The following is a 9091-nucleotide window of genomic DNA, read 5'->3' on the forward strand; positions in this document are numbered from 1 at the left end:
GTGGACAGCGCTCCTCCGTGTTCAGACAACTTAGTGTTAATTAGGCCCAATCTCCAGGAGCAAATGAGCCGCAACCCTTTGGTAAACAATTAGGCTCGCATAGCTCAAGGCAATGTGGACAGGGATGGGCAATTGAATGGATGCATAGCTAGACGTCGAAGCCGAGTTACGAACTGCGTCTGATTCATTTTTCAATATCCGTGTGAAATAAGACGGTCGTCATTTCCATTTTCCATTACTGTGTATAACTTGACAGCCTCTTGTTTTAGTAAGGCAGTTAACATTAGTGAATGCATGGTGAAACACATCAATATTAATTCCAACCAATTCAGAAAGGTCTGGTTTTGACAAATCGAAGGTACATTTCCTGTGTTAGTCTTACTGTATATCAACTCTGCTATGATAGCTATCTTTCTCAGAACTGAGAATGAACACTATACCAATAGAGCTAATGCCATTCAGGGTTTCCTCCACGGGTCAGAGAGCAGCTTACTGTGTCACGCACCTGCTTCCGAGTCGCCAACCAAGCCCAGTCTCTATATGAAAACCTTTTTGAAAAAGGTAAGCGCACAATTTGACCTTGCACCTGCTCTCAAGGTCACAAAGAAAGCCGACTTCAGAAGTTTCATGAGGGTTTTGTTGACATACTTTCAAATTATGAGAAAAATAAAGACAATGTAAGTATTTTGTTTTTATTCATTAAAAAACAGCTTATTTCAGTGTGAAATGATTTTGTCACCTTGTATATTCTTATTGAAGATAACCTTTTTCCTGTACACTGTAATCTAACAAAGACTCAAGTACAATGTTATTTATTTTAATTATATATTCTTAAGTTTCACTGCTAGCGCTGAATAATGCCAATATGTGATGCTAATATATTATCTTTATAATTGTAATATGCACTGAGTATGCCAAACAACCTTCCTGATACTGAGTTGCACCCACCCGGGGCYTGGACTCTASAAGGTGTTGAAAGCGTTCCACAGGGATGCTGGCCCATGTTGACTCCAATGCTTCCCACAGTTGTGTCAAGTTGACTGGATGTCCCTTCGGTGGTGGACCATTCTTGGTACACACAGGAAACTGTTGAGCATCAAAAACCCAGCAGCGTTGCAGTTCTTGACACAAACCGGTGCGCCTGGCACCTACTACCATATCCCATTCAAAGGCACAGACATTTTTTGGTCTTGCCCATTCCCCCTCTYAATGGCACAGATACACAATCCATATCTCAATTGTCTCAAAGCTAAAAAATCCTTCTTTAACCTGTCTCCTCCCCTTCATCTACACTGATTGAAGTGGATTTAACAAATGACAATAAGGGATCATGGCTTTCACCTGGATTCACCTGGTCAGTCTATGTCATGYAAAGAGCACGTGTTCCTAATGTTTTGTATGAGTGTATGTTCACACACACACACACATATTGATTGGTCTGTTTGTGTTCTGAGGAGAGCAAAAAGCATAAGCGTTTGAGTCTTAAAGAAGGGGAGACAACATTGCTGTCTGTACCACAGATGGCTAAACCTGCCACAAAGGGACATGTCTGTCTCCCAACACAATTGATGTCATGCTCCCCCTGTRCTCTGATAGATGTGCTAGATCAGATTTTACAGTCGCCAGGCCCTTATCGGTGATTGATAACGCTTAACTCAAAAACATATTTAAGCGTTAGGAACGTCAATATTTTGCCGGCGACTGAAGGTGACCCTTGGCTCCTCTGTTTGCTGTCCGCGCATGGAGGGGTTTGATGGTAAATTTGTAAGGGTGGTTATGTGGGGAGGCTATTATGGATTTGCTATCTTGGCTTGAAGTGTTTGCGGCTGATTATGTGATTAAATCAATAATAATTTCTGTTTGGGCTCCTTGGCTCCTCTGCTTCATATTCTTTTTCCTGTGTAGCTGAGCGGAACGGCCAGGGAAAGTACACACACACACACACACACACACACACACACACACACACACACACACACACACACACACACACACACACACACACACATGAACGAACTACAAGGCTGTACAATTCAAACAAGGGGAATCTGTAAACACCAACAGTGCTAGAACAACTCAAAGAACAGATGGTTTGGACAGAAAGGAAATGTTTTATATGACAATTTGAACAGCTACTCTGAACCAAAACAAACTGATTTGCCCTTAAAAAGTAATGAAGATCTTTATGACTCTAAAGTGACTAAATTAACATTCAGTCTGACAAAGCACCGGATTTAAGAAGTGACTGTCAGGGAATGGTTTGGACCTGGTCCAAATGTGAAATGTTGAATTTACATTCTATTAAAGACAATATTTCAATGTACCTGGTTAATTTCTAGTGGATTACTCAGTCAAAATGTGATGTTTATTATATGTTGATGTTTTGCCTTTGCCTGGTGGATAGTCCTTAGTCACACAGATCAACCATATGCCCTAGTGGTGACAAATAGGATCCTAAGGTCACGTTCCCCTGCTCAGAAAGTTGCGTGCATCAACCAATGGTCGGGTGCCACTTCATCTACTGTGTCATTGACCGACAGATTGCTATAACATATGATATGACTAGCTGATACGTACAATATTTATCCAGGCATTGTAAGACCTGGCAGGCATCAGCAACACCTGAGCAGAGGAACGCGCCTTAAGGCTACGTTTAATCAGGCAGCCCAATCCTGATATTTTTTCCCACTAATTGGTCTTTCGACTAATTACGTCAGACCTTCTCACATCCACTCTTTAGCAGAGCTGATTGGTCAAAATTCCAATTATACACCTTGCAACCAAAGAAACTTGGTTTCCGCCAACTTTAGCATGCCGTCAACTTTTCTTTATATCTGAAAGGTATTGCTGGCAACAAAGCCAACCAACCTAGTCTTGATTTCCGTAATATGTTTAAAAGTCCCGCCAACCCCTCAGTATAAATGTCAGCCTTTCATCGTATTGGCTTTGGCACGCATTAAATCATGAACATTCTWTTGTTGTTCTCTGACATCAAACTTGTCCTTGTCATTATGAAAAAGTATAAACAAAACGTGCAGCTTGCATGCTTGGTCCAAAAAGCAATGTTTCCTGCTCTATTTTTTGCAACAACAAAAAAAWGCATCCGTTTCAAAATGTATATACAGTTGAAGTTGGAAGTTTACATACACCTCAGCCAAATACATTTAAACTCAGTTTTTCACAATTCCTGACATTTAATCCTATAAAATATTRGCTGTCTTAGGTCAGTTAGGATCACCACTTTATTTTAAGAATGTGAAATGTCAGAATAATAGTAGAGAGAATTATTTATTTCAGCTTTTATTTCTTTCATCACATTCCCAGTGTCACGTTCCTGACCTAATTTGTTTAGTTGGTCAGGACGTGAGCTGGGGGGGCATTCTATGTTTTGTGTTTCTATGTTGTTTGGCCTAATATGGTTCTCAATCAGAGGCAGGTGTTTGTCATTGTCTCTGATTGGGCCTGTTTGCACTGTTGGTTTGTGGGTGATTGTGTCCTGTCTTTGTGTTCTGCACCAGATAGGACTGTTTTCAGTTTTCACATTTATTGTTTTGTTGCTTGTGGTGTTCACGTTATTATCTTTATTAAATCATGTTGAACACTAGCCGCGCTGCGTTTTGGTCCTCTCCTTCATCCAAGGAAGAAAGCCGTTACACCCAGTGAGAAGTTTACATACACTCAATTAGTATTTGGTAGCGTTGCCTTTAAATTGTTTAACTTGGGTCAAATGTTTCAGGTAGCCTTCCACAAGCTTCCCACAATAAGTTGGGTGAATTTGGCCCATTCCTCCTGACAAAGCTGGTGTAACTGAATCAGGTTTGTAGCCTCCTTGCTCGCACAGGCATTTCAGTTCTGCCATACATTTTCTATGGGATTGAGGTCAGGGCTTTGTGATGGCCACTCCAATACCTTGACTTTGTTGTCCTTAAGCCATTTTGCCACAACTTTGGAAGTATGCTTGGGTCATTGTCCATTTGGAAGACCCGTTTGCAACAAAGCTTTAACTTCCTGACTGATGTCTTGAGATGTTGCTTCAATATATCCACATCATTTTCCATCCTCATGATGCCATCTATTTTGTGAAGTGCACCAGTCCATCCTGCAGCACAGCACCCCCACAACATGATGCTGCCACCCCTGTGCTTCATGGTTGGGATAGTGTTCTTCGGCTTGCAAGCCTCCCCCTTTTTCCTCTAAACATAACAATGGTCTTTATGGTTAAACAGTTCTATTTTTGTTTCATCAGACCAGAGGTAATTTCTCCAAAAAGTACAATCTTTGTCCCCATGTGCAGTTGCAAAACGTAGTCTGGCTTTTTTACTTCGGTTTTGGAGCAGTGGCTTCTTCCTTGCTGAGCGGCCTTTCAGGTTATGTCGATCTAGGACTCGTTTTACTGTGGATACAGATACTTTTGTACCTGTTTCCTCCAGCATCTTCAATAGGTCCTTTGCTGTTGTTCTGGGATCGATTTGCACTTTTCGCACCAAAGTACGTTCATCTCTAGGGAGACCGAATGCGTTTTCTTCCTGAGCGGTATGACGGCTGCGTGGTTCCATGGTGTTTATGCTTGAATACTATTGTTTGTACAGATGAACGTGGTACCTACCGGCGTTTGGAAATTGCTCCCAAGGATGAACCAGACTTGTGGAGGTCTATAATTTGTTTCCTGAGGTCTTGGCTGATTTCTTTTGATTTTCCCATGATGTCAAGCAAAGAGGCACTGAGTTTGAAGGTAGGCCTTGAAATACATCCACAGGTACACCTCCAATTGACTCAAATTATGTCAATTAGCCTATCAGAAGCTCCTAAAGCCATGACATCATTTTCTGGAATTTTGCAAGCTGTTTAAAGGCACAGTCAACTTAGTGTATGTACATTTCTGACCCACTGAAATTGTGATACAGTGCAATTATAAGTGAAATAATCTGTCTGTAAACAATTGTTGGAAAAATGACTTGTGTCATGCACAAAGTAGATGTCCTTACCGACTTGCCAAAACTATAGTTTGTTAACAAGAAATTTGTGGAGAGGTTGAAAAACGAGTTTTAATGACTCCAACCTAAGTGTATGTAAACTTCCCACTTCCACTGTAGGATATATAAATCTAGCAAGCCAGGCAAATAAATGCAACTTTCCAGACATTGTTTTGGTTTGTTGTTAGCTTGTTAGTTAAAGTGCAACTGACAACGTCTTAGCAACAGAAAATCTTATTTAAATCTGATCATATACACCCCCAGGAAGAATATAACAAAACATATATATTTTCTGACAAGCGAGCACTTAGATATGGTCATTTTWAAATTTTCATGAATCCATAGAATGTTTGGGAATGATGTATAGTAAGGCATTTGTGAAAAAMTCTATAGCAATATAGAATGGGAAAGGTGGCCGTGCGTTTGGACAATTAATAGGCACTGCAGTAATAAAACCTAATAAAACATCTGTCTTGTCCAGGTKCGGAGTTTACGCAGACAGGTGCGCCATAGCCTTTCAGCGCTGCAGTTGGCCTACATGCAAATAAGCCATTTGCCACATGGGCCTGCCATCATTGTCACGTGGGACTAGGTGGGTGAAGGAATCAGACGCAGAGAGTTCCACTGGGGAAAAGTGCTCTTTACTTCGGCACACAAAATGATAAGCCCAACAATACAGGGCGCGGACAACAACGTGACAACCCAAAAAACACAGGGTGCCAAGTTTAAGAAAATAAATCCACCTCTACCTAAAACGCACACATGTAACATAAAGACAATCCCGCACAAAACAAGGGCGGGTCCACCTACTTAAAATAGGGAAGCTCATTAAACCAAACAACAGAAACACAGGTGAAACTAATAAGACAAAACAAACAGACAAACGAAAAAGGAATCGGTGGCGGCTAGTAGGACGGTGACGACGACCGCCGAGCACCGCCCGAACAGGCAGGGGAGCCAACTTCGGCGGAAGTCGTGACAATCATTCACTTTGAACTGGACTGTGTGTTTACATGCGGTAGCAACAGTGCGACTTTAGATCATTAAAGCGCATTCGCCAAAAGCCATAAAATAGTAGTAGACTGCTCATCCTTCTGCCACTTCCCTGCYAATGCATGCTTATGTCCCAACCCACGTTTCGACAGCTGAATGGGAACTTGCCTGCCTACCGCCCATTTGATCGATGCTAAATACATTTGAATGACAACAAGAGATATGCTAACTATGGATAGCAGTCGTTCAAGTTCAGGCTAGCTCATTAGCTAGCAAAGCGATTCACATTTCTTACTATCTAACCAAACGACACCTACTGTGCATCTCTAGCTGTAGCCACCGAAAAACGATATGAGGGGGAAAAGTCGGTCACTCACCCACTTCCCCCATGACATGACATCCTCCTAGTAGCTATCTAACATTAGGCTCTGTGTTTTTAGCTTGGTAAGTAAACAATGAATGCAGCATTGCTATATGGTGCCCTCAAAATGTATTGTACTGCAGTTGAGTAGCCAGTCTAGGCTACTTCTCAGTTGTTGCTGTAAATAGGCCTACATGTTTCTCCTTTGCAAGGTGTTTTGATATAGGTTGAGTTTTTGGGGTTATTCGTGGTTAAGGTTTAAAAAGCAAAGCCAGACTGCAACATTTTAGTAGCCTAGCTAGGACTGTGACATGTCTATACACTTTCCCTTCGCTGCGAGCTGTAAACGGGACACACAAAAGGAGCGCAATTTAAGTTGAATTTATCGATTCCGGTGATTCCGCATCAGGCTGTAATTTCATAAAGTAGATAACTCAACTGTTGACTCGTTTATACTTGCTTGTGTGTCCTGTTGCCTATTGTCCTTTAGTAGTCATTTATACCAACGTATGAATCCTTTATCTTATAGCTTTTTAACAACCAAGATGACATTATCTGTAGGCTAAAACATCAACACCATTATCCCAGAAACCCTAGACCCACTCCAATTTGCATACCYCCCCAACAGATCCACAGTTGATGCAATCTCTATTGCACTCCACACTGCCCTTTCCCAACTGGACAAAAGGAACACCTATGTGAGAATGCTATTCATTGACTACAGCTCAGCGTTCAACACCATAGTGCCGTCAAAGCTCATCACTAAGCTAAGGACCCTGGGACTAAACACCTCCCTCTGTAACTGGATCCCGGACTTTCTGACGGGCCGCCCCCAGGTGGTAAGGGTAGGTAACAACACATCCGCCACGCTGATCCTCAACACGGGGGCCCCTCAGGGGTGAGTGCTCAGTCCCCTCCTGTACTCCCTCTTCACTCATGACTGCACAGCCAGGCACGACTCCAACACCATCATTACATTTGCCGATGGCAAAACAGTGGTAGGCCTGATCACCGACAACGACGAGACAGCCTATAGGGAGGAGGTCAGAGACCTGGCCGTGTGGTGCCAGGACAACAACCTCTTCCTCAATGTGATCAAGACAAAGAAGATGATTGTGGACTACAGGAAAAAGAGGACCGAGCACGCCCCCATTCTCATCGACGGGGCTGCAGTGGAGCAGGTTGAGAGCTTCAAGTTCCTTGGTGTCCACATCACCAACAAACTAACATGGTCCAAGCACACCAAGAGTCGTGAAGAGGGCATGACAAAACCTATTCCCCCCTCAGGAGACGGAAAAGATTTGGCATGGGTCCTGAGATCCTCAAAAGGTTCTACAGCTGCACCATCGACCGCAAGACACTACAGAGGGTAGTGCGTACGGCCCAGTACATCACTGGGTCCAAGCTTCCTGCCATCCAGGAACTCTATACCAGGAGGTGTCAGAGGAAGGCCCTAAAAATTGTCAAAGACTCCAGCCACCCTAGTCATAGACTGTTCTCTCTGCTACCGCACGACAAGCGGTACAGGAGCACCAAGTCTAGGCCCAAGAGGCTTCTAAACAGCTTCTACCCCCAAGCCATAAGACTCCTGAACATATAATAAAATGGCTACCCTGACTATTTGCYTTGCCCCTACCCCCTACCCCCCACTTTACACCGCTGCTACTCTCTGTTGTTGTCATCTATGTAAAGTCACTTCAATAACTCTACCTACATGTACATACTACCTCAACTAACCGGTGCCCCCGCACATTGACTTTGTACCGGTACCCCCCCTGTATATAGTCTCGCTATTGTTGTTTTACTGCTGGTCTTTAATTACTTTTATCTCTTATTCTTATCCATATGTTTTGAAACTGCATTGTTGGTTGGGGGCTTTTAAGTAAGCGTTTCACTGTAAGGTCTACTGTAAGGTTGATTTCGGCGCATGTGACTAATAAAATGTCATTTAATTTGATAATATACTGTAATACAGCACACTGGCTGGCTCATGTGTGTGTGGCTCTGGGAGGAGGGTTGTGTGTGTGGCAAGGCACTGCCGTGTGGCGGGCAGCACGTTGGCAGTGCATTGCTGTGACTTGTAGTGCAGCCCAACGTGGGTGGTATGGTAGGGGGCCAAAACGATTTGACAACCCAAATCATTGTGCGGGCTGGACAGAAATCTGTCATGCCTTGTGTTTGACACGTGCGCTAGCCTATTACCCATGTTATGAGTGACTTGTGATCCTTTCCATGGCTAGTTTGATTGTATTGACATTCCCAGCCTCAGTTACAATCATCCGTTTTTGTTCAAAATATTGAGTCATTGAAACTGAAACAGTGCATCACCCCAAATTGGTGGAGGCAGCAAATAATGTCCCTGGCCAGCTTTGATTTGCAACCTGATAGCAACTTTTTTTTGGACGACCAAGAAATGTTTTGGTGAATTATATGAATCATGCATTGAACTGCATCCATCTATTCTGCCTTCGTGTACATCATGTCCAAATAGAACCTATTTTTAAAACCTCTAATAAAGTTGGTTTTTAAGCACAAACTGGGAATTCATTTGATTGTCTGTTCTTTTCATATCTGCAAAGAAGTTACAACGCTGTCAGTTCCACTATTATCTAGCTGTCTAGCCAGCTCATATAATCACCAGAACATATCTGACAACGTTTTGAGTGTAACTGTTGTTTAACTCTCTCTCTCTCTCTCTCTCTTAGGGAGTTTGGTGCTGAGCTGTGCCAACCACTCCTCAGGAACCACAAGTGCTCCCCTTTCT

This window comes from Salvelinus sp. IW2-2015, linkage group LG35, assembly GCF_002910315.2.
Source record: "Salvelinus sp. IW2-2015 linkage group LG35, ASM291031v2, whole genome shotgun sequence".
NCBI lineage: Eukaryota > Metazoa > Chordata > Actinopteri > Salmoniformes > Salmonidae > Salvelinus > Salvelinus sp. IW2-2015.